Source organism: Cydia amplana, chromosome 7, assembly GCF_948474715.1.
Source record: "Cydia amplana chromosome 7, ilCydAmpl1.1, whole genome shotgun sequence".
Taxonomy (NCBI): domain Eukaryota; kingdom Metazoa; phylum Arthropoda; class Insecta; order Lepidoptera; family Tortricidae; genus Cydia; species Cydia amplana.
This window is the reverse complement of record NC_086075.1, coordinates 16,484,543-16,512,218: the sequence shown is the minus strand read 5'-3', so window position 1 is coordinate 16,512,218 and position 27,676 is coordinate 16,484,543. Positions and strand designations below refer to the sequence as shown.

Here is a 27,676-nt window from a genome sequence, read left to right as displayed (position 1 = left end):
TACCCCAAAACAAAGCCATTGTCGTTCATATTTTCGCTTTTAAGAAACACGCATGAATACTTTACTTTTGTCATGAGCAGGGACTGAATAAATTTAATGAGGGTCTACAGAATTCTCCTTTGTGTTCCATACATGTCATCCTGACTCGCGCGCGGTTAGTGTGTATTACTATAACAAACGAAAGTTTAAGTTAAAATAAACTTGACTTTAATTTGACGCGCTCTGTTTAACGTTTGCTTAGTTCTTGTTATAACGTATAAATTACGTGTTGTATCGAGTTTTGTTTCGAGATTTAGTTTAACTATATTTAAGGAATACAGTTAATAGGTAACAAAATCAAATTATTTTATAACATTTTTTTTAATTATAAACTGAAATACATGTCATATACCAATTAAAATTCTTGTTAGTCTACGCCTCGCTTTAAAAAGTCCTAACTATAAATAAAGGTTTTTAAAAAGCAGATTAGTCCCTTAAAATTTAAATAGACCAAACTTACAGCCAATGTAGACCAAAATATGTACATACAAACACGATTCTGAAATTAGACACGTCGATTGCCAAATGAGCGCAGACAGTCGGTAACTAGTTGCCTGTGTTGAAGAGGAATGAACTCAATAATAATACGAGAAATCCAATCAAAACTCTGAAATCGGGATCGGTGAATGGGGTTAACATTCGTAGTTAATGCTCTGGTTTTGCCTCTTTGAATCCCGGACCGTATAAGCCGTCCAAATTCACTGTGAAGTTTAGTATGGTGCGCTCTTTATAGCAGCTACAACATGCTATTGTTTTGCTGATTTTATTTAAACACACCTAGTAGCGATATTGATTCATTCAATAACAAGTATTTAATTGTGGGTTGTGATGGGTAACAATGGTTTAATTTCATGGCAGCGTGGTCGACTTAAAGTAGGTACATGAAAGTAACAATTTTGAAGGAGAAGGTTAATTAAGGTTCATATGTTAATAACCATAATTAATAATATCAGCCGAATTTTACTTTACAGATTCCTTTAACTCAACAACGCTGCCATGAAATTAAACCTGTTACCGATCACTAATTATAGGTAATTAACAATAATTACAGCGCTTGCTCTCTAGAGACTATATGTAGAACAAATACCTAACATGTACCTACCTATATTTATGTCGTGACTAGCTCATAGAATTTGATAATTTCATGAAATGCCATTTTAAAATTGATCAGTTCATGATATGGTTAGGTTAGGTTTGACTTTCCATGATTTGAACAACTGATCAATTCGTGAAATTTTGCGATTACATGGTAAACTTAATAGAGATGCCTCTTGGCAGATTTAGCTAGCTCCGTGTTTTGATTTTCTTTCTGTAAGTATATTTTTTTACTTTTATTAATACAAAACACTATTCATGTTTGTAAGTAGCATGGTTATTATATATCTTGAGTACTTAAACCAATGTTTATAAAATTTGGCAGGAGTGTAGTTAAACTATTAAACATTTTAAATTTAAAATATCTAAATCTGAGTCGACCGGCCTGGTGGCTGAGGAGGTAGGAATCCACATTTATGTGTGGAGAGATTTGTGTTTGGGGCGAACTACTTATTTTGAATTTAGATTTGATTGTTAAATTTTCACCACTGAATGCAAGCTGTACGTTCGCTAGCCGTGAGCGGGGATATTACTCATCGCGACACGGAAGCGCCGACAGCGACATCCGCGATTGCAGCGCAGTGTTTGTCAATGTCTGGTGATGTATCGTCGGTGACCGGTGCCAAAGTTTTCGCCTGTTTACCTAGCTTGCAATTTTACACTACATATTAATATATTTTTATTTTATTTTAATAAGTAGGTACTTAAGGTGAAGAACCCTGTAGCGGTGTGGCACCACGCGGTACGGCGGTAGCGTGGCGTTAAAATTTGTTTAGTATGCCAAACCGCTACGTGGGTTTCGCCTAAACGACGACAAGTATCTAATATAATATAATATTGAAGTCATACAAGAAAGTAATGTATTAATAGGTACAGTGTTAACAAGATGACAATAGTTTATCGACCAATACCGATAAACTTTTTTGATTTACCTTCACTGAAGTAAAATTACGTGTAAAAATACATAATTAATAAACTTAAAATTCATCGTTTAATTTTTAGCGCGTTCACAAACCATGAGTGATGCTGGCAAAGGAATTTTATATGACTAACCCAGCCTGCTTTAAACACAAGGACAACGTTTTCAGCTCAAGTATGTAGGTACCTAATTTTATTGTAAAAAATAATTATAAATTAAGACAAGACGTTCAACACTAGCAGTGCAGACGCGGTCCCATACATACATATTAATGATCCGAACTACGAGTGTCTGGTCAGTCACTGAATAATTCATTAATCCTGCTAAATATTTCAAGTGTGTCCTATATTATAATAAACAAATGTGTTCCTGTGCCATAGGAAGTCATCTTTTGATAGAATGTATCATAAAAAGTGACCTGTTTCTGTTTCATTTGAGTTGATTGATATAATATGATCGCTTGCGCTGATTGGTATGCAAAATCCACTGCAAGTTGTGTCATTAGCATTAGACATCTCATTCACACTTCTTGATACGTGCGAAATACAGTGCGAGACGGTTAACGTCGTATCATAAGTCATAACACTTAACAATTTGTAAAGATGAAAACAAACGGAACGGACGAAGCTGAGTTTGCACAGACTTTAAATGCCAAAAGTGTAGAACTGTCAGCATAAACGTCAAATGTGACGTCGATTATCACACTTGTGGAAACGCGATAATAAATGTCTTTCAAAGTGTTTGATGTAGTGCATAATTGTCTTAAATCGTATTTTTTCGGAATCGTTCGTACCTATTTGTCATGCTACATCAGTCAACCTCAGTACTTATTGTACCGAGATCGACTGAAATCATCATCAATAGGCTACATGACTAATTTTTTTATGGTATCAATCGATCGGGTTTGTTTTTAGGATCAAATGTCTATATGGGACCCATTGCATTAAAGTAACACAAAAGTCAGAAATTGTAGTCAAAGTCCGACAGTCGCACTTCACTCGCGAAACGCCCTATACAAAACGGCCAGAGGCCGTGACGTCATCGCCCATCTTGTAGTATGGACAAAACAAGAAAATTGCGTTTTTGTCGGTGAAATATTGCGTTTATGTATATACAGTGAAACCTGGATAAGTGAGACTTCAAGGGTCGAGAAGATTTGTCTCACTTAAAGAGGTTTTTTACTTACCCAGGCTCTCAGTTAGCCAGGTACAAATAAATGTCTGTCTCATTTACAGAGGGTCCCATTAATAGAGGTGAGAATAGAGGATATATTTCAGTTATAGAGGTGGTTAATAAGGTATTTTGTAATTATCTTTAAAAATAAATAAGGTAAAATAATCCTTGTCCCTAAGTATTTTTAAGTCTGTTTAAATATTTCTTTGAATTTATTTTGAATGATTGTCCAAAGGAAAGATATTTTCAATTAAATTTGATACGGACTTCATTGCGTCTTAGAAATGTATTAAATGAAAATCTGTTTATTCGTGTTACTTATCAAAATTTCAGCTTTCGTTTCGATAGTTTTAACTACATAAAGTAACCAAATGAAACTTGAAGTCGTTTAGACACAATTAAGCAAATGCGGAATTTGTGCATAGACTAAGAGTTAGTAAGAATACGGAAATTGATCAATAAAGTCCAAGTTAGAGAGGTCATAGATTGACGTTATCTCAGATACAGAGGTCAATTCCTATACAATTCTAAAAAAACAATTAGGAAAATGTAATCTTATAAATATAGTCTCAGTAAAAGAGGTAAAATACACTCTCTGTCTCACTTATAGAGGTAAATGTGACTATAAAATCACAACAGCTAATGCCAGTTATAGAGGTTCGTTTTATCTCACTAACAGAGGTAATTCAGTGCTAAAGTGTCGGGACCGCACCATGAGTCCCAGCTATAGAGGTTTCTCACTTATCCAGGTCCCACTTAACCAGGTTTCACTGTAGTTGCTGTACAATATTTTTTTGGATGAAATGTAAGGAATCGAATGGTACCCTTATTTTTATCGTTTTTGGAAGTTAAAAAAAACTTAAATTTTGAAACTTTCAGGTCCTGTAATTTTGTAATTTTTCAATATTTTATTTTAATATCCACATTATTGTGATAAATTGCTCGTTTGCTATCTATTTTACTAGATTTTGTTATAAAATTTAACATGTGTCATTATCCCTATTGACTGAAACAGCAAGACAAGTTTGAACGTTTCCGTGAAACTACGATGGAAAACAGTTATGCACTACATCTGTACTTTGTCACGTCAAAGTCGGTGCAGACTATGCCGCCCTCAGTATCATACTGTTATTGGATTCTCCGTTCCCGAATAAGCCTGAACACTCCAGTCGGTTCAAATTATGGCCGGCCGTCCATACGCCTTAGCCATTTGCCGCATAAATGGCTATAAGCGCTTCTATGATCGAACTTCGCTCGTATTTCTTCTCTTAGGCAATTCCAGTTTTTGAACGACCCTTGTTACTTGGGAAATTCATTTTGAAACAATTTCCGACAGTGAAACTCTTAATTTTTCCTCTTAGGAATGGTCAAGTTTATGCTCGTAGATAGGAAAATTACGAAGAAGGACTCTGCCGTTAGGGAATTCTCATGATTAGGTGTTTTACAGCCAGCGGCTCTGTGTAAACTTTAATCAGGATAAACTCGCTAAAATGGTAACTATACTGGTGAATAATTAATGCTATAGGTATAAATAGACTTATTTAATGTAGAAATTATTAGCTACAACGAAGTAAAAATCAAAAATACAAAATTCGGTCGCCTGTTTTAGAATGCTTTTTTTAATTTCTAATAGTTTATAATTATTATAATAAGTATTTTATGCGTCGTTTATTTTTGATAGAACCACAGACTGAAACAAGATATATATTTTAGAGTCTTAAAACTATTACAAGTAACAGTGTTTAATCAAAACAGAGCGGATTTCATTGTTTATTTTTTCGGGTGGCTTAAGCAGCATCACTTCTGGCAGTCGAGTCAGGAATTGTGATAATAGTGAGACTTTGCGTACTTGTTTATTTTATAAGGAAAACTAAATGTGGCACATTTATAATTGAGGCATTTAATTTTCAAAACATAATAAATAACACTTAAAATAAAATCTTATAATTAAAAAAATTGGCCTAAGTCGTAGTCGCTCGGTAGGGCTAGGACTAGAAGGCTGGCCGCATTTATGATTAAACTTTATGAACGTTTTTTCATTATTGAGCACCAGAATATAAGTTAATATAATATAATATTTCTATTTGCTGTGTCAGAGATTCTTCACAAACAGAAGGATACTGAGCAAAAATTACAGGCTGCTTAGTCTGCAGTCCCCGCTCAGTTGCATTAACAATGTCACCGTAGCTCGATGGTAAACTACCTTCAATCTGTAAATAACGAATGAGTGAAAAAAAAATGGGTAAAATATTACCTCTACCGTTTAACACAGGCGGTAAAATGTGGTATTATTGTCAGCTAGTGGTACAAAGAATTTTCAAATAACAAAACTTCCAATAATTTTTTACTATACCTTTGTGTCTATTGATACGGAAAGCATCATTGCCGGGAACCCGTCTGCTGCTCTTGTAACACAAACTTTCTCTCCTAGAGAGTTATTGATGCCAATTACTACAAAGTACCTGCAAAGTTACAAAACAATGTGATTTCAGGGAGTCTAGATTTAGCATTTTTAACGGTTGACATATAACTATAACAATCATATAACTATTAACATTTTAACATTAATAAACATTTTCTCTACTTTCTCTCGACTTTTAACATTCATCGCGAACCCGCACCCGCACAACCTACTAGATTATTTTTTTCACAAATAAATACCTGTAAGGGGACGAGAGGTTGATAAGGGGGGACGCGGGTAAGATCGCGGGATTACGGTTCGACGATCTTACTCGCTTCTGTGTCATCCACTCATCCCAAGTCACCTGACACATTATATTATAGCCCTATGTCATGTATGCTGCTTGTAGCGACACTATCTCAGGGCCAAATATAATCTTGCCAGGTGCGCCCTCACGAACGGCAAAGAGGGTGAAAGGCCGGAGTGCGTTTAGTGGGTAGGGCCAAATTCTTCCTCTTCGTATAAAAAGTTAATATAAATCTATAAAGCAGCAAATCATGGTCACCCTCAGACAACTATCACGTTTAACGTTGACGCTATTGAGCGCACTAACAATTTGCCTTCGGCAATTTGCAAACGACGAAACGTTTGTAAAATGACGACGCCGTTTGTAAACGCCGGCGGATTCTTACAAAATGCCTGCGACATATACATCTTTTCCTTTTCCTTTTCATTTACCTTTCGGCTGCAAATTGGTAACAGGTTTACTTTTTTCTACGTGACATACTCACTTGTTGCAAGCGTCTCGGCAACATAAGCGACCTTTCGGCGATAAAGTGACGATCCTAATTTAATTCGACGGGTTGGATGAGAAAGAAATCCGATCAATTCGTTCTTTGCCTTCGTGGGACGATTTTAAAGTGAATTAGACTGTTAAATACATATATATTATTGGTATATAGATATGTATGAAATATAAATGTAGCCCTAGCCGGCTACATATTACATACCTATAGAAGTTTTCGGTATGATATCAGTTTCGTGCCGAACCATATACGTTTGTATTAGGTACCTATGTCATGACATACCTACCTAAAACCCTAATTACCTAATTGATGTTCTTTTTTTGAAATTTTAGAGAGATTATTTATATTTATCTAGCATATAAGTATATGTATTATATTCAATAATGCTATTTAAGCCTTTTTTTATTTGTGGAAAAGAGTTTAGTTTACATTATCAAATATTATTTTAAATTCCGTAGTTTTGACTGTCTATCTAGATTTTTGCACTCATCTACTCGAAGGTTTGCTAGATGTGGTGTGTACAATAAAGTGATTGCTATTATTACTACATTGATATTATAATATAATAATATAAACATATTATACGTGTTCACCCTCAGGAAATAATGTCTCAAAAGTATCCCATTCATCATGTTTTTGAATAATATCGTAAATGATTTCGAGATTTTGTATAAATATTGGAACAAACCTTTTTAGTTGGAGAGTCTTACCCAACCTTAATTAGGCCTTCAAAATTGGCTATCCGTTTAGTCACGTATATCATCACCGATTTACATGACCCTAATTGAGATAAGGTTAAATTAATAGTATTTTATGCAACCGCGCGTTGCTTAAGAGAGGTCAAAAATTTGAGGCGAAGCCGAAAATTGTTAATCAAGACGCCACAAGTATTTGACTCAGTTAAACAACGTTGCATACTTTTACTACGACCATGCACTTACTTTGAAATTAAAATGTAAATTTAACAAATATTTTTCATTCAAGAAGTAGCAAAGAATGAAGGGTACGGGCGGAAGAAGAATGAATGAAATTAAAAAAACATGTCTATGGTTCACTTATTTGTCAGAGATGATATTTAAAATAAGGTTGGCAACAATGTATTTCATTCGATTTTTTTTAAGTGGTCATTACACGAAGTATCGAAAAAACCGGCCAAGTGCGAGTCGGACTCGCGCACGGAGGGTTCCGCACCATCGACAAAAAATAGAGCAAAACAAGCAAAAAAACGGTCACCCATCCAAGTACTGACCCCGCCCGACGTTGCTTAACTTCGGTCAATAATCACGTTTGTTGTATGGGAGCCCCACTTAAATCTTTATTTTATTCTGTTTTTAGTATTTGTTGTTATAGCGGCAACAGAAATACATCATCTGTGACAATTTCAACTGTCTAGCTATCACGGTTCGTGAGATACAGCCTGGTGACAGACGGACGGACGGACCGACGGACGGACGGACAGCGGAGTCTTAGTAATAGGGTCCCGTTTTTACCCTTTGGGTACGGAACCCTAAAAAGTGCCCAAAAGATACTGCGTGTATGTACAAATGCTTTTTATAATGGGGAATAGACTAAAGACTTGACCCCTATCTTACAGTTGTCAAGACAAGTCTTTAGTCTATTCCCCATTATAAAAAGCATTTGTGCATACACGCAGTATCTTTCTGGCACTTTTACGATACTTTGTGTAATCACCACTTAAAAAAAATGTATGAAATAAATTGTTGCCAACCTAATTTTAATTGTCGTCTCTGACAGATGAGTGAACCATAGACATGTTTTTCTTATTTCATTCATTCTTTTCCCGCCCGTACCCTCCATTCTTTGCTACTTCTTAAATGAAAAATATTTTATTTCAAAGTAAGTGCTTGGTCGTAGAAAAAGTATTGTATGCAACGTTGTTTAACTGAGTCAAAAAATACTCGTGGCGTCTTTATTAACAATTTTCGGCTTCGCCTCAAATTGTTACTCACGCCACTCGCCTTTTTTGACCTCTCTTAAACAACGGTTGCATAAAATACTATTATTTGAGCTATTATGAGTTCTTATAACGACACGGAATAGGTAAAGTTAATGTTTGTCGCAGTTTGTCAAAGAATATTGGAATAACAAGTTCTACAGACGTGCGCAAAAGTTGCATCTGCGAATATTTCCGAGCACTTTTGAAACTTTAAAACGGAGCATGCAATTTTCGTTCCACTTTTCACCAATTTATGGTCATTCTAACTCACTCGACTTTAGATTGACTGTCATTGTCCAATGGTGGCGATAATGAGGTCGAGGATTGACTGTCATTGACTCTTTCTTCCAGAATCAGAATTCACTTAGTAAGTAACCGGACAATATTTTTACTGATTTTTTTAATATGATGTCGAATGGTCTAGGGTTGTACTTTTACTGAGTGTAGAATTGCTCATATTACAATTTCTTTATTATTTTTAGTTTTGTTTACTGTACGAACAGTGTTCCTTAGTAAAACTTTCCCGTTTCAGCGAAACTACTTATGTTTCTAATTTATTCTTGGGTTTGGGTAAAGTATCACAGAGTTGTGATATGGATCTAGCGTAAAGCCTTTTAATGAATAGAGTGAAGTCAGAATATGTACAAATTGTCTAATAAGCTCGCCCTGGCCGGCCCATTACGTTTCGCAAATAGACCATTAGGTCCCAGCCCCTTTGCTATTTCAAAAGGATGAAGGGTTAATTTACGAGCTCAAAATTTAAATCTACGAGCAACTTGTTTAATAGCAGCTTTCAGGGTAAACTGTGTTGTTAATCCATATTATTATGAAGTGCCCTTCTGCGATTATAGTGGCGGCGAAACGTTGGAACAAGTAGTAACAGCGCAGCGAAGTTACTGCGCTTGGAAAATGTTAATTAAATACAGTTTGAATTTAAAATGTACGTTCCAATACATTGCCGGCGCAAAGCGTAGGTAAGCCGGGGTATGAATCAATAAACAAAGTGGAAGGAAAGCGCTTTAGAACCTCTATTAAACTAGAAACAACGGGGCCGTGGTTTGGCCGGGCGAGTTTGCACGGCTCCCCCGCGTCAGTTGTCTACAATTAATAATAGAGGTCTGCAAGTGGAACGGCACATGTTGTTGCATGGTCTCCGCTGCATGCTGAATACAGATGAGGTTATTTATGTAGATTCGTGGAGCGGAGGATGACGGGCCGGTCTCGGTAATCCCGGGCGTCGTTACTGATTGATGCCGCCGTTGACATTCCGCTTTGCAGACGATACTGAATCTTGACGTCGTTTGGTCCAATATGATTGTGGTGTAAAGCGGTGTGTTGGGTGTAAAGACCTATAAGTATAACCTATAAGTACATACAATAAGACAGTTTCCTGTAGACGAATGGAACTTCAAATCCTTCAACAATAGGATTTGCTAGTCTAAAATATGATTGATGATTTTTCACATGTCTTTTTATTTTTTCGTCATATTAATGTTACGATGTTTTCGATTACAAAAGAAATCTATTTCTTCAACAAAGCCGAGAAAATCCGCTTTAGCGTGGACCAGGCAGGGAAGGTCCGAGATTTCCAAGTGTATGCGTCGTTACTGTTATGAGAATTGTATAAATTCAGACAAATTATAATAAGCAATAAAAAATACATGAATAGGTAATAAAATAACTAGGTAGAAAAATGCGAGAAACCATTGAAAACTACAATTTAATCCGATGAATATGTACAAACATTATTACATTGGATCTCAAAGTAAATTTCAAATTCATTTTAAACGTGATGAAAACCCATTTTAATATAAAAACTTTATTAAGTGGTTAAATTTTCAAACTAGGTACTTATTCAGAATAGTGATTCACAGGCATTTTATTAAAATATACTTGGAAAAAAAAAACTAAAATAATTTTATCCCTCACCACTAAAATGAGACATTATTTCTACAAGTCTTTCCAAATAGCCATTAAATTAGAACTTTTTAAATAGAACTTTTAAATAGCATTACAAGCAAAACTAATATACTTAATACAGACTTACTAATTAATAGTTATTTAACAATAGCAATCAATAGCCTAGAGTAAAACAACTTCGAAAAAATAAAAAGAAGAGTCGAGGTAAAATATTTATAAAGAAAATTAGCCCGAACAAAGACTTGGCAGTCCCTGAGGTCTCAACCTCTACACCTATAGGTATAATAGCCGGTATGAAGAGCCAACGGCATTTTACAAGGCTACCTACGAAATAATTAACTTTGCTCCATGTCTAATTTTTTGGCCGTCTCCGGCTTATTTAATAATTGTAATCTAATTATTTTCTAAAAATAGAATAGCTACCACAATGTTTTTGAACAATTTTCAGGTGGCTATTGTGATGAACCATAGGTAGACTGGTATAAGCATCGGTGTATTTTGTGTCATATTTTATAAATAATTAGAACTATGTAACTGAAATAATTAAGAATTAGATTATAACGTAAATTTTTAACATATGAAGGACTAATAAAATTATAAATTGTAATACAATTTTAATAATCTATACCTATTATCTACGATTTGTTTAATTCGTTAATTAATATAGATGGTCAAGCAAATATTGTCAGTAGAAAAATGCGCGAAATTCAAATTTTCTATAGGACGATATCCCTTCGCGCCTACATTTTTCAAATTTGCTGCTTTTTCTATTGACAAGATCTGCTTGACCAAGTATAAGTAATTTTTTCGATATTAATTATACAGCCATCGTTAAATTTAATTCTTTAGGTATTCTATCTATTTGTTTTATATTTTAATTAACAGTTTCGAATTTAATAAAAACATAACTGATATTATTTGTACTTTTTTTTAAATAAAATGCAAAGTCAGGTAATAAAAGCGGCCAAGTGCGAGTCGGACTCGCCCATGAAGGGTTCCGTATTTAGGCGATTTATGACGTATTAAAAAAAAACTACTTACTAGATCTCGTTCAAACCAATTTTCGGTGGAAGTTTACATGGTAATGTACATCATATATTTTTTTTAGTTTTATCATTCTCTTATTTTAGAAGTTACAGGGGGGGGGGGGGGACACACATTTTACCACTTTGGAAGTGTCTCTCGCGCAAACTATTCAGTTTAGAAAAAAATGATATTAGAAACCTCAATATCATTTTTGAAGACCTATCCATAGATACCCCACACGTATGGGTTTGATGAAAAAAATTTTTTTGAGTTTCAGTTCGAAGTATGGGGAACCCCAAAAATTTATTGTTTTTTTTTTCTATTTTTGTGTGAGAATCTTAATGCGGTTCACAGAATACATCTACTTACCAAGTTTCAACCGTATAGTTCTTATAGTTTCGGAGAAAAGTGGCTGTGACATACGGACGGACAGACAGACGGACAGACGGACAGACGGACAGACGGACAGACGGACAGACGGACAGACAGACAGACAGACAGACATGACGAATCTATAAGGGTTCCGTTTTTTGTCATTTGGCTACGGAACCCTAAAAAGTGGTGCGTTTCCACAAACGGCGATTAAACACAGATTCCAATTAGTGCATTCTCTATGAGATGCAGATCTGGTCTGCAATTATTATGGCTTACCGAGTGCAAGCGATCACTCGTCTCGATAGGACCAGATTATACGTGACCTAAGTCCAAAACAACACATTGCTTGTCTTTGCATCTACTTAATGGCTTAGGAACACTTTATCCTCATACCAAAGCTGATGCGTTGTAATCGTAAGTGTCACACTCCTGTTCGCTTTGTTCTAAGATTATCTTTTATAACGTTATAGAGAAAATTTGACTATGGAATGAGATGTATGCCAGGAATTTTCCGAGGGACTACTCAGAGGTACCTACTGTGTATAAAATGGAGTTGTTCTCGTTTATGAGGTTTTTTTTTGTTGATAACATCTCAAACAACAAACTGTTAAAATGTACCTAAAGTGTCATTCTATAGAACTTGCTGACTATGTAAACAAAAGTCACTAGTAAAATCATATTTTTTGACAGTTTTAATATGGCGGTTTGTTTACATAGCTAGCAAGTTCGGAATCGGATATGGAACGCAACATAGTGTAAATTTTAGGTGACTCTTCTTGAAAAGTTTCAGTTTGTGTTACTCAAAACAAACAATTTTTATGTGATAATCAGCAGACAAGCAGATGAGCCGCCTGATGGGAAGCGGTTACCGTTGCCCATGGGCATAAATAACATCGGAGGAGGCACTTATGCATTGTCGACCCTTGAGAGCCCTGAATACCCGGTTCTTGAAGAAACCCATGTCATAGCGCAAAGGAAATATTACCTCAGGATGTAACTCATTCCACATTCTATCCGTTCTGGAAAGAAACGAGCGAGATGCCCGCGTATTTGCAGCAGTCAAACGCTTAATCTATCTATCTTTATTATTCTCGGTGTACCTACCATGTATTTAAGAAGTGGGAATAAGCTTCGCTCCTTTGGTGGGTGGTGCTGTGATAAAAGCGAATAACTTGTAGCAGTTACCATGGGTCTGACGACGGAAGACCGCCCCACAAGGATGGGGCACGACCCGAACCAGGCTCCGCAGCAGGAATGCGGAAGAGCCCCCTCGCACCCCCTCAAAAGGGTATCGAAAGGACACTACTACTAGTTACCATGGCCATAGTCTGAGTGTAAGGCCTGAGTGGACGCTCGAAGCGGAGCGTTCGGCGAGGCGTGCAGCATGGCGTCGGGCTCACAAGTAATTTGAGCAGCGTGCACTAAGGCCGCTCCTATACGCTTGCATTTGTTTAACATTCGCACGCCGCACGCCTCGCCCCGCTGCACGCCCAACTCGAGCGTCCACTCAGGCCTTACACTGAGGCGAACGTTTACCCGCGCTATGTAATCAATGGGAACAGAGCTTGGTGCGGACTTTGATACCGTTGCTGTACGTGTTCGAGACTCCGGGTTCAATTTCCAATTTCCATAGTCAAAGCTATGCTCCTGTTGACCCTTTCTCTCGTTTTTAATGTGACAGAGCGAGACAAAGCGCTCTGTCGATTAGTGAAATTTGGCGAGGTTCTAGGCTTCGTACCCAGATCAACTTAGTTATGATAGCTTTTGATTGGGTACCTCGTTAGAATTACATTATATTTTAGAAAATCTAGATGTTGTCAGGCAAAACAATTTTCAATATCAGTAAAATAAAATAAAAATTCTGATCCTTTTTTTGGGGTACTGCAAGAAAAAGACACCATGGTTCTTTCTGCTCCAGTGCCAAGTGATTTTTCAAACCATATGCAACTTTGATGATATTGATGAGATTAAAAGCAGTTAATTATTCATTTTAATTGAATGGGAGTTTGTTCGGGAACGAATGTTGGGAATCTGTCCCGTAAATAATATTAACATCATTTATTTCGGTTTGATTTCAATTGATGACATTCAATTAAGTTGAATAATTTCGAAACGGTAATTTCAACATTCCCAATTTTCACACATTCATTGTATGCAAGTATGAATAAACGTTTAATTTTAAATATCCAGACCATGCTTGATTAAACTATGTTTTGCTTTAGTAATTAATGTATAGGGTTATCTTGCTGCAGATCTGCATCAGAGTAGTCGTATGTCACTCCGCGCCGCGCGGTCAGCACCAGATCTGGTGCATATAGAAATACCTATGCCTAAAGCGAGTAAACACATCGCAGCTGGTTGCAGAAACAATGATAAAATGCTGTAAGGCCTGTGCACACCGGCTGCGTGTGCGTGACGTGCACGTGCGCGTGCAGCGTTGTAGTATAACAGATCCTTATGAGAGACGGCACACCGCTTGCGTGACGTGTGCGTGTGCGGCTCCAACATTTTAGCGCACGCGCACGTGCCCGTCTTTTAAACAGGGTCTTATACAGTGAACCTTTTGGTGGCGTCAGTGTGATAACCGCGTAAAAATTTAAGAATGCTGATAATCTTGTGATATGACAGCAAATTCCGGAATGCTACGTTTGTAGTATTAACGATAAGTATTAATTAAATATTTTGGTAAATATTAGGTAAATCATAACAGTGTCCAGAAGAATGTAAATACTGTAATTAAAACAAATACTTAACTGGTAAAACTCCTACATTCAATTACAAAATACCATTGGCTACATAAAACCCTCTTAATCCGTAAACTTGTTGCTGATGAGAAAATTACTCATATTCAAAACGACTTTCTTATTAAACTTCTTGGAAACTTGAGTGGAGTATTCGAGAAATTTGAAAGGAAAATGGACAAATTCGCCGCTGAGTCCGGTGGTGTTATTACAATCCCGCGGGCGAGTCGAACGCTCAGGAAAACCAGCATAAGGATGCTCTCAGGTTACGCTTAATTGTTACAGATCTCGAAGTCACAGTTAAACTGGTATTTTGTCTCGCATGCGCTTAGTAAGCAATGAGAATATACTTAGAGTTGGAAGCGAAGGTGTAGCTTCATGAATAACGCAGCAGCCTTCGCCTTTGCCGTGTACTAGATGTAATAACGCCAAATATTTTTTAGACGTTTCTTGATTTTTGGTGTTAGAGAATATTTGGTTTAGCATAGCAGGTGCATACAAGTTAAACTAATAATACTTAAATAAATTAATACTTGGGAATATTTTTATATACAGATATAAGCAAAGCTTGTCCTACCAAGCAAGGATATCCATAGAATATTTATAAATCTCGTAGACAGATCATAAATTTCGATCGAGAAATTAGAGACATCCCCGAGGGACAAATATCTGTAATATACGCAGTTACGCACAAATATCTACTTATTCTTAGGTCCTTTCGAATCCTGCTATTGAGACACGAAACTATTTAGTAGGTTCATAAGCATAGTCACCACTGACTGTTTAATTCTGCAGTCATCGGTTTACATAAAGTGTCATTCAATAGAACTTGCTAACTATGTAAACAAAAGTTACTAGTAAATTGACATTCAGTGTCAATTTTAGTATGGCGGTTTGTTTACATAGTTAGCAATTTCTATTGAATGACACTTTAGGAAATTAATGTAGAAAACTGTGAAGTGTCTATTTCCGTCAATATACGGCACTAATCTGTTTAAATCTCAATAGAAAAGTATGTCAATAAGAGTCTATTCTGTAGCCTCGTTTTATTAATGCATACAGTTTTTTTTTCTTAGACCGTTATAGTGTCCCACTGCTAGGCAAAGGCCTCTCCCCTTGATCTCCACAATTCCCGCTGTTGTGCTTTTTCTGGCCAGTTACTGATAGGAATTCAAAAATACTTCGTAACTTATCATTTGCATGAGGTAGGTATCCATCTTAAATCGATTTAATTATATAATAACGGTTAATAAAAAATAAAAAATAATAATAAATGTTACTGAAGTATTGAATGGTCTTTATGTATACATAATCTATAATTGGGGATAACGGAAATACTCAAGTGCTTTATGATCCAGTGAACATCAAAGTTAGGTTTAGATGAAAACGCTAGCCGTAACATTTTATACACGCCGATTTCGCAAGGAAAGGTCGGATTTGGGGTTTTCTTACGGTTCCAAAAATCCGAAAAAATGTGAATAACTTCTTCTGCTTCAACCAAAAAGTTTAATACAAATAGGTTTAGAAATGTTCTGTATCCTTTTGGCATACGTTCAAGACATGTACACAACTTTCACTGTTATTAATAATTACCTATATTAAATGTGACGTTCGGATGTCAACTGCAACTACATTACTGTTAGAGTCTGTGCGGAAAGAGAAGAGTCGTGGAATGTATGGGGCCCAATACATTCTACGACTCTTCTCTTTCCGCACGACTCTACGCGTCGTGTTTGGCGCCGTTGTATCTGTCAATTATGTTGATAAAATCAGTAATGTTCGCGGCCGTACAACTGCCGCGATTATAACGTTCTCCATCATTCATTTTATCAATGAAATTGACAGATACAGCAGCGACAACAACGACGCCGTAACAGTGCAGCTGCAGTTAACATTCAAACGTCATATAATAAAGACTTTTTTGCCAAATTTATAAAGGAAAGCTAATCCACAAAGGCTTCTTCAACAGAACTTCTGCAGTTTAATTTATGTTTCGCCAACTTTATGAAACTGTACAAGAATATCCACATCATTAAAATCTAAGGAAGGAGTAAGAACAGCACAGCATTGCAAAGAATAACTTAAAATTTGGCAAAGAGACGACAAATTTTCATTGCAACTCAAGACGGCAGGTGTGCGCAACGTGAATGAAGAAAGTAAAAACCCACTTTGCCGGGAATATTTTTGTAAGTAAGGAGTGTATCGTGCCGAGCGCATGCAAAATCGCTTCCGTTCCAAGGTGCGGCAACATGGAATATAATGAACAGACAGTCCTCTTTTTACTTTGCCGTCCATTAATCGGTGGTTAGCAAACAATGGAGCCATTTCCACTTTCAAACCTACCATTATTATCTGACCAAGTAGTTTTTTTATCGATTGATGCAAATATTAAAAATAAAACATTTTCTCTTTTCAAAGCTTTCAATTATTGTCTTATTAATAAAGACTTATTTAGTCAATTAGTGAAGTTGCAACAAAAAAAATGTAGTAGGTTTATTGAATTTAAAATGCATGATTTAGTTTCATGAGTGCCTTACAATACAACACGATACGATCATTTATGGATAAAAATAATTTAATATGTCATTACTTAAGCCATGCTAAACAATATCTACCTAATACAGCATAATTTTAGAGACACTATCACAACACACTACAACCATAATACTACAACAATATTACACTGGTTGAAATAATTAATCTTAAAATTTTCCACTTCTTGTGACTGTAGCATTTCGTTAGCTGCTACGTTCGACGTAAGGACTGCATATGTCTCCAATTTATATGGATTAGCCCAAAACTACTTGAACTTTTATTTGAATCAAACGAGTAGGTACAAGTATGATATAAAAGAAATGCCAAGACATGGTTATAATGCTGCCGCTTACCTCAATTCTCATCGCCTTTGTAGAAGAATCGGATTTCAATTTTTATTGAAAAGCTTTTGATTGATTTGATTGATTTTATACTTTCCAAAGACTAGGTATCTAGTTCTTGCTCGAACAAAGGAAACATTTTAATGAAAAAACTTTCTATTCAATGAGTAAATCTCTTGGTAGGAAATAAATATTCATTGCGTTGGAAATGTAAAATTTTTGTGTTTTCCACAGCTCATATTGACATTTTTTATTAATGTTGACCAAATATAGGTATCTAATATCCAGATAAAACAAAGAGTAGGTACCTAAGTAGCTATTTAACTTTAATGTAATTCGTGTGGGTAAAACTATTTGAAAATAATACTATGAATTATAAACAATAAAACCATACGGCTATCATACGAGCAAAATTAACCCAATGTTCCCAATCGTTTCATGTAACATGCAGCGATTGTCTTGTTTCAAAATCGGAAACGCTTTGTCCACGCCCAACTTTAGTTGCAGTTCCAGATTGCGCGGTCTAGTTACGCTCGTAGTTAGCTAGTATTCATTTAACTATCCTTGTTGTATGAAACAGAACCACTTTCAGAGCATTATCATATTAAGAACGTTGTTGGCTGTCATTGAAACATTGACGATCAGTATCCCGCATGTATAGTCTGCTATTTCATTCAGATCTTAAAATAATATCAATAAAAAATGGGTCCGCCGTTCGACCCTTGAAATAAATTTATAATACATATATAAAATGTTGTTTAACGTTGTCGAAATAATCAAAGTAGACACGTAGAGGTTTTTTTGAATGATTGCTATACGAATGGAGTAGACCAGGGGTATAGTTTGTTACAAAACTATCATAAATAATAACTAAATAATATATTGGTAAAATACATCTTACAAAAACACGGGCGTTTTTTTTGTTGTCCGCTACACTTTTTTTTTTCGAATTTGGGAATTTTTATGTTATTTCTACTCAGAATCCCGAGCTCTTTCTATCCTAATAGGAGAAAAAAAGTGTCCTAAGGTTTTTATTTCCATTACGTCACCATTTTTCATAGACTTTGTATGGCGGTCGCGGAATGGAAAGATCGAAAAATGTAAGTATGGAAATTTTGGGACACTTTTTTTCTCCCATTAGGATAGAAAGAGCTCGTGATTCTAAGTAGAAATAACATAAAAAATCCCAAATTTGAAAAAAAAAGTGTAGGGGACAACAAAAAAAAACGCCCACACACTAACTTATTTTTGATTAACGATAAGTTTTGATTTAAAATATTCGATACTTACAATTCTATTAAAAATAAAAACCATTTATTACTGCTAGTAAAGAACTTCACATTTCATATCATTACAATGGAGTTCATGAAACCTTATCAAGGTTTGTTAAAAGCAGAGTAGAATAAGGAATACTCAATAACGAGGTTCCAATAACCCAAAAACGTTAATTAGAAGGAAAATCGTTTAAAAACATCCAGGTCGCGTGTCAAGCGACCGTTTTAATGCCAAATTTGGTATAAAAGACGTAATAAAAAGCTTAGTTAACTCAGATTAGCGATTACGACGGACATTTATATCAATGGCTATATTATAGATGCTTAGACTCCCGTTTCTGAATTTCGGGGCAGAATTAAGAGTTTGCCTTAAAATTTATAATGTGAGTTTAATATATTTCCTAACTCATCAAAACCAAATCACACGTTTTGTAAATATACACGAAAGTTTCGGATTTAAAAGTATTTAAAAAGCATCAACACTTGTTTTTCTTATTATTAAGCGTAAGCTACCGCTAAAATATCAAATGCACTGGATTTTTGTCAATATTTTACAGCAAGTTGGTAATTGATCGAAGAACCAATGAACGTGAACGTTTCCAGTTTTAACTGAAAAAAAGAAATTGTTCAAGATCATCGACACAAATATAACCTCGAAGCAATGTAGCCAATTTCAATGTAGAAATGAAAAATTCATAACCTTTTATATGGATCTCAATTGACAATTTGTCCTAAAATATCTTGCACAGCTTCTTTTAATTTATTTTATTTTATTTTGATTTTATATTCTTATTTAAATAAGATGTCACCAAAATACTGTGTAATTATCCATGTGTAGTAAGATATTGTTAGCGGGTCGGAGTCGTACGTATAGGTACATACATAACCTAATTACCACGATACAACGCAATGTATCAATTAGTAAGGAAACAGGTGCACATACACATTTATACGAGGGAAAAATAATAGCATCGTCATGGCTGAGCAAACTTTTATTATTTGAGTATAAACACACTTCATCCTTTAAATATACACGCACCATGACCCAGTTAGACAAGGTTTTTACGGAGCGCGTATCGTGTTTCGAAAACTCATCGTGTCATGTAACATGTCTGTCATATTAATAATGCTAACTTTTTTCACTTGAAATAATTCCTGTGAACGTTTATTGTATCTAGGACACGTAAAAATAATAAAATAACGTCAAATAAGAGTACCTGCACTGATACTGGTATTATTTCATGTTTTGGGAGTTTACCTTTAATATAGTGTTTACTTGAATCGGTGACAGGTGTTCTTACATTTGCGGTCGGATGGATACTCGTACGAGTTACAACACGAAGTTTATTCGGAACAATACAAGCGTACAAAAATGCGTGAAAGAAATGCTTTTTATGGAAGCCACCAATTTTTCAAGAAAAAAAATTACAAATTCAATGCTATCTTCGATATAAACGAGCTGTAAAAGTAATCACAAAAAAGCAATTTTAGAATTGAGCCCAATTTGTCATTCAGTAAGTTTTAAATCGAATTATACCCAACTTTTAAACAAATTAACAACAAGTTATTTATAGGTACAGTATATTGGTCCAAGTTCCAATATGAGTTTTGAAAAGTAATTTAAACTTGTACCTATCTAAATTGACGTTCAAACGTAATATTCATACGGGACAGAAGGTCCATTAGGGGCAGAATCCCGTGAATATTCGGCTAATACCTGCGCAATAATGCCGCTAATTCGTATAGGCACGTAAAAGGGAAATTAACCCAGTGTTCTTAATTACATTTTCGCATGCTTTACTTTCGTTTAAAAGGGTCGCTTTGTACACAGTTTGCCCTTCACGGTTCACATTAGAATAGCTGACGAGCTCGCGTTGGAACTTTTCGTTTAAGCGTGTGCGGTTTTAGTTTTGTATAGAACAATTATTTGAACATATAGTGAACTAAATAGTTTTGTTTGGGCTGTATACGATTTAAAACCTGACGTAACAACTACGTGAAGTGGCAGTAAACAACTAACGAATTATCAAAACATGCATAAAAAAAGTTTATTTATTTATGTATAGCTTATAAATCATAACATTTTGCCGGAGATTGAGCACTATCTATATAACAAAACAGCTTTTGTTTCTGTTTTTTGTAACATTTAATGTAAAAAATTGATATTATTGTTCTTAAGCAAATGTACCTATATGATTTTGTTTTTACCCAGATGAAAATTAATACTGAATCGATGCTTTAAAATTAATTTTCGGCTATTGCCCAATTCCATGAAGAACTTACTTGCTTTACGTTATAATCATATGTGGTTTCTTGATGCAATGACCGTGTGCGACAAAGACATGCTATTCGTATCTATAGCGTTGTCTTGCTTAAACAACGTATAACCTCCTAAGGCTACGACGTTATATGCGCCAAAACAGAGACCCTGATAATAAAAGTTTTTGTGACACGTTTACGTCAGCTCTCAATAACGAGCAACTCCTATGAAAGTGAAATTTTTTTATTACTTGTATAATTTGTATTTACTTAATTTTGACTTGTAAAATGTACTTTTATTTTTACCAATAAAAATCTGTATTCTGTATTCTGTAAAAAAGAGTTAGTGCTGACGCCTTGTTAAAACTTACCTTCTCGGCGTTTTTCGTAGCGGAAAACTTTGGATATTTTTTCATGGCACAATGAAAGCACTTTGTGATCTAAATTAATAAAGTTTATTTAGTTATTTCAGCTGTAGGTAACTCTAACTTACCTATAAAATAGCGAATGTAAAATATTTGCCTTCCTTTTAACTAAATATTACCCATATTTCCTGTAGTGATAGTTAAAAATAAAACTAACAGGTTTAAAAAATACTGCTGTATTTGATACTTCCGTTTGAATATCGCGTTTGCTGTCCCAAAATTTATGAATAGTCAAATAGAGTTTATCAAAAAGTCGCTTGCATGTGTTGCAAAATGATTGATGAAAAAAATACAACCGTCCATCAGCGGCGTATTTTTACGTGATGCATGCGTATGAACAGCGTACGAAGTAGCAAAGTTTGACCGTTATTAATAGTAAAACGCGTGAAATTCGTATGTGTCAGGGATGATGACTCTTAGTAAATAATAAAATATAAAAACTTTTTACAAAAAAAAGAAAACCGACTTCAAAAAGGATGAAATAAAATATTATCCTTTTTGAAGTCTATGCGTTACCAACTGATATGTTTGAAGTCGGTGCCAAGCCAAATTTTGTTGCATACGATGATTTTGGTGCGATTCAATAAGGATGTACGTTGGATTGTCTTACACGACGACAATGAACGTACTTTCTGTAGGTACAGTTGACGTTAAAAATATGTTTACACTTTTCGCCTTATTACAAAGGAGTAAGGTGCAAAAATGTAAACATATCTTTGACGTCGACTGTACCTAAGAACACACGATCAAACCTGCTTGGCGCAGTCCGTACCATGTTTGTCGGCACATAGTGTAAATCCAATGCATTTTTTTTCCGTCGTATTTTTTAAAGAACATTTCTTACAAATGTGTGGGATTGGGACTGAGTTATTTCCCGTCCCTTATCCAGAGAACTACATTTCAAAATATAAAACAATTCAAGGAATTTACCTTTTTGCCAAATTTCACCTAAAGCAGTTCAGTTGTTTAGCCATGAAAAGGCGACAAAGAGGCAGACAGAATTACTTGCACGTTACAATAGTTATTATTAGTACAGTTCTAATGAGATTTATAGCCATAAAGCTGATTATTTTGACTGGTATTGTTACTACTTGGCTAAAAAGGATAATATTTTATTTCATCCTTTTTGAAGTCGGTTTTCTTTTTTTTGTAAAACGTTTTTATTTTTCAATTTTTAGTTTTAACGCATTGTTAAGAGCGCGACGCATGAATGAAAAACGAGATCACGTTTAACATTAAATTCGTGTACCTATTACTTTAATAAATATGTAATCAGGAATTTTCTCGAGTCCGTCTGGGAAATTATAATTCCTGTCACTATCACTACACTAAATCCATCCTCCGCCCCGCCACTGACCCAATCCCTCAACCCCCCCGATCACTCAACCTCACAGCGCATCAACCCCTGATCCAGGAATCCCTCGACGCTGAAGCAACAGCCCTTCAACCGCCAGTTCCCGACCCCTTAATCCCTAACCCTAACCCCCGACCAGTAGCCTTACCAGCATACCACGAGTTTGACATTAATATATTCGCTAGCGTGTGTGTAACTTAATTTCTTTGCATCTCGCTCGTACTAGCATATTAGTGCGAGCGAGATGCATAAAAAGTAAGTTACGAAGACGTTAATAGCGAATATGTCAATGCCAAACTTGTGATATGGCTACTGATCAGGGGTAGTGTCGAACTCATGGTAAGGCTACAGTAGCACTACATCAAATTGGTGGTTTTGCGAAGCAAATGCTCGAGTTACTTTAGGAAACAGCGAAATCACTTTACACGTGCCTTTAAAAATTGAGGAATTCCCTCAATTCCTCATGGATTCCATCATCAGACCAGAACCAAAAATAATACGGGAACACCTTGGAGGTAACTTCTTCCAAACAAAAAAAGAATTACTCAAATCGGATCACAGGTGCCGGATTAATCGCTGAACATACTACATTTTTAAAAATCATCATCAATGATGATGATAATATCATCAAAACAATCATCATCATCAGGTCTACTTCATCAAATTGGTGGTTTTCGGGAGAAAATGCTCGAGTTGCTTAAGAAAACACCCAAATCACCATGCATGTGCCTTTAAAAATTGAGGAGTTCCCTCAATTCCTCATGGATCCCATCATCAGAACAGAACCAAATTAATATGGGACCAACTTGGAGGTAGCTCCTTTCAAACAAAAAAAGAATTACTCAAATCGGACCACGGATGTCGGAGTAATCGGTGAACGTACATAAAAAAAAATAGCCTAACCCGAATACAGAACCTCCTCCTTCTATGAAATTGAAGTCGGTTAAAAATAAAATATTATTCTTGGAGACAGCATATTTTTGCATAGGTACAACCTCCGCTAAAACTGTATAATAGCTTGTTGGCTGAAATAGGCTCCCTCTCTTTACATACTGTTTTAAGCTATTACTTATGTAGTAGGGTTATGTGATAAGGAAATTGAGGTATTATAAAGAATTTAATGCATATTACAGGACATATATTTTTTACTTTAATAAAGATGTAATGGATTGACTACCTACCTATAATACTTTATTTATTGAAACGCACAATTTTTTTTACTTACATTTGTTCGATAAAAAAATCTTAAAAAATTAATTAAACAAGTTTTAATCGATACTATGTAGCACATCACAGTAAACTATAATTAAATTTATAAATATAATAATATAAACTACAAATGAACTTAAAGTAAAGGCTTTATAAAAAACGTCCTCCAAGTCACTGCCGATGGGTAGTGTGCCTAGAAGGCATGCATGCCTTGCCGCAAGCATTGCCACGTCGGATGGCAATGCTTATCCTTTGAGCAAAACTCAACATAATATTACCATGGCTATAGTGACTTAAGTATACCTATGTTGTCTATATATTCAAAAAGATGCATTGTCACTAGGGATATGGTTAAGAAACCCAAACCTTTGTCACTCAATCTTTAGTTCTGCCCCCGGGAGCGATAAAGCGAATTCGTGCAACCTGCTCTATGTACTCGTATTATATCTAAACTATACTCTGACCAATACTAAATTACTTTGATCTTAGATTATTTATTATGTGAGTTTTACTTGAACTATTTTAAAACAAAAATCATGTTTACATAAAACTCACAAAAATATGATTGTTGTCACAAGTCAATTGGTACAATGTTTTGCCATTAGCTCCATTTTATTTTATTTCTACAATGTTTTCTAGCACTATACTATACTTAGGCACCTTCGTAGTCATTCAGTGTACGCTGCTTTGCGGGCGTCCCGCATTGCATGATCCTAATGCAGTCTATATTAAGCATTCGAAATGCCCCATATATCTGCTTTGTAAACCCGTACATGGCACGCAGTTTATCCAGCCATGTATCTTGGCACACTGGTCCATTAGGCCCACCTAGACGACGCTAGTTAACGGGATAAATCACTTTTCTGTTAGTCTTACACCTCGGCAAATTGTTGCGTGCACAAGCAACATTAATCAGGGGTTATCGAAATTTCCACGATACTACCTCCGTTATATTAATTTGAAGCTAATCGTTTGTAGATTGGAATCGGATGATGTAGTAGCAGCCTAATTGTTATGTCATAAACTACACAATCATGGTGAATTTACTGGCGTTAAAGGTGATAGAAGGATTTAATTAGATAAATGGACACACCATTTATACTGTGAAATTGGAGGTGTTGGATTTATTTTTATTGTTTTTTTACGGAAAAACATATTTTGTGACAAACTTACACAATACGTAGTACTCTTAAGGCCTCTTGGCATGGTCGGTATTGATAGTGACCCTGCCTATAGCAGGAGGTCCCGGGTTCGAATCCTGGTAAGGGCATTTATTTGTGTGGTTATCACAAATATTTGTTGAGTTATGGATGTTTTCTATGTAGGCATACAAGCAGGGATCGGATACCGGTATTTTTTGTATGGGAACGGAAACGGTATTTTTTCGTTCTTTGCTAATTACTTCATTTCTAATTGAGCAATCTAATAATACGAAGTCGTAACCTAAAAACACAACTGAGTCCTACATTTCGAGTATAAAATAATTCGAAAAATAGGGTTATTTCTAAGTTTTTGCAAAAAACCGGTTCCGATCCCTGCATACAAGTACTTTATTAATACCTATTTGTTTTGTATATCGTCGTCTAGTACCACAACACAAGCCTTATTGAACTTACTGTCGGACTAGGTCGATCTGTGTGAAATTGTCCTATAATATTTATTTATAAGTCCCAAACTACGCAAGGTTTTACTATTTGTACCTATCTGTAATTAGTGGCGTCCAAGTCTTTTGCACGATCCGAACACAGACTGTCACGGCATCTGCATAATTCTCTGCTAATGATTTAATGCCGACATTATTACACGCATAATCGGCCGGGAAAGTGTAGGAGGTAGCAGCTGTATGCCGTATGTATCTGTTGTTCCCGATGGGTTGGTATACATATGTGTCACCGGTCCGGACAAGCCGCGGCTTCAACTGAATTATTCATGAGACATATGGACCTAAAGCAGACTGGATTTCAGACGGGAATTTTAAAATATCTATATGGAGTTTTAAAATTGAAAATTCTGTTATAAAGTGTAGTATAACATTATGGCTTACCTTCGGAAAGTTTATGCAGCCGTGTGCCTGAAAAGATAGTGTTCAAGTTAAGCATTACATACGGTAACATGTGTTGAAGCGTTTCTCGTGAAAGTAGGTTCGATGGTCCATTTTATGGACCAATTTTTCTACGAGTTCTACGTGTATTACGAAATTATTTTTGATGCTTGCTCTTCACATTTCGTCTATATATTAGCTAGTTATCAGATATAGGTATATTAGGTATTGTTAGAAATATAAGATAATTTATATCATTATTATTGGCAAAACACTTTTAGCCATCAAACTATTTCTATTTTGATACCAGTTGTTAATATTAAATAAAAAAATACGGTCATTGATTAGCTTTTTACCACAGTATTGCATTGCGGCATCCGGTGTAATATATCCTGTGTTTTTGTGATACTAATTAACCTAATAAATAACTTAATGTAAGATAAACATATATGATAACTAATTAAATAATAAGAAAAGAATTTACAACTGTTTAAAAGTGGTAATAAATGTGATCTTTGTTTAAATAGTTGTAACACCACGAATGGATTGTCTTCCGCGGTCAATATGGCGTCATCTGTGTAAAATTACGGCTGTGTTGTTTTGGTTAAAATATATTATTGTACTAAGCAGTGAATAGTGGTTTAATTTTATTATCTCAGAAGTGTCACGGAACATCTACGTCCAATATAAAGGTGTAGTATTTGCAAATTAACCGTGTTTTGACCGGTAAGTGCCAATTGCATTGTTTATGTTTACATTTCTATGAACCGGCTGGATGCCGGCGAGTGCAACCGAAAACGACCAACCTTTTTCCCTTCTTCCAGTGGTTGACATTTGTTTTGAATGAATATGCTGATTAAAGATACTATTTTATTTCATTATCTAAAACATACTTGTTAAGATTTGTATGTAGAAACATACAAATAAACAAGAGAACTTGTTTATTTCGGAAGACGTTGGTCGAGGTTCTTATGGATATCAAAATAAAGTCTAATTTGGTCTAATCGTTTTTTTTGTAAACAAAGTGTTCATGAAAAATGGTGGATCAAATTGAAGTTAAGTTCATAGTGATTTGCATAATTTAATTATCAAACTGCTATGTATTGATAGTTTCAATTTTATGAACTATTTCCGAGTATAGCCGAGTTATAGCTAGATGCTTAAATTGCAACGTTATTGCTGGGACCGGAGAGTTCAAATTACAATGTCAAATAATTTTGATATCGCAGTTTTCACAATTTCGCATGACATTGTACTCGGTATGTTTTAAGTTTATTTACTTATTTTGCATTAATCTGTAATGTACAAGAAAAAATCATCGAGGAGGCGGATTAAAATCCGCAAAGTAGATATTTATTCTTATCCAGTAATCCGTTTTCGATCAAAATTGTTGTTCGAATTACAAATTTTGATACATTTAATTTTGCTTGCATAATGATAACCGCGGACAGTATCATAGTTAAGCGATTGAGACAGATTGCGTCACCTATTTTACCGGGGACTGCTAATTTAGTAAGTATTGTTTGAAGTTTTACCACGCGTAGTAAATGGGTGAACTTATACATTACGGACAGCGGGGAAGTACGTGCATTGTTTCCGTCGGCAGTCATGTTTAAAGTTGTAAAAGCTTATGGTTACACAGTGTTCCCTTGCTGTGGAGTGGACCTTATGCGTAGTATATACATATACCTATATATGTAGAAGCGAAGTTTGGAATACAGAAATATATACAGATATATAATAATTCTGGTTACCATTGGAGTTGATGCTGAAAATATGCTAGTAC

General features: G+C 35.3%; 2 protein-coding genes across 2 annotated transcripts in view; one reads left to right on the top strand and one right to left on the bottom strand.

Annotated features, from left to right (window-relative positions):
* LOC134649606 (ATP-dependent (S)-NAD(P)H-hydrate dehydratase) overlaps positions 1–22,007 on the top strand; it is a 395,537-nt gene extending 373,530 nt beyond the window's left edge. Inside the window, exon 3 of the mRNA XM_063504434.1 lies at positions 21,925–22,007. The gene's annotated coding sequence lies outside the window, so the exon portion shown is untranslated. The remainder of the gene's footprint in view (positions 1–21,924) is intronic.
* The window catches only part of LOC134649573 (alanine--glyoxylate aminotransferase 2-like), a 393,462-nt gene that overhangs the window by 152,586 nt on the left and 213,200 nt on the right, over positions 1–27,676 (bottom strand). The window lies entirely within an intron of this gene.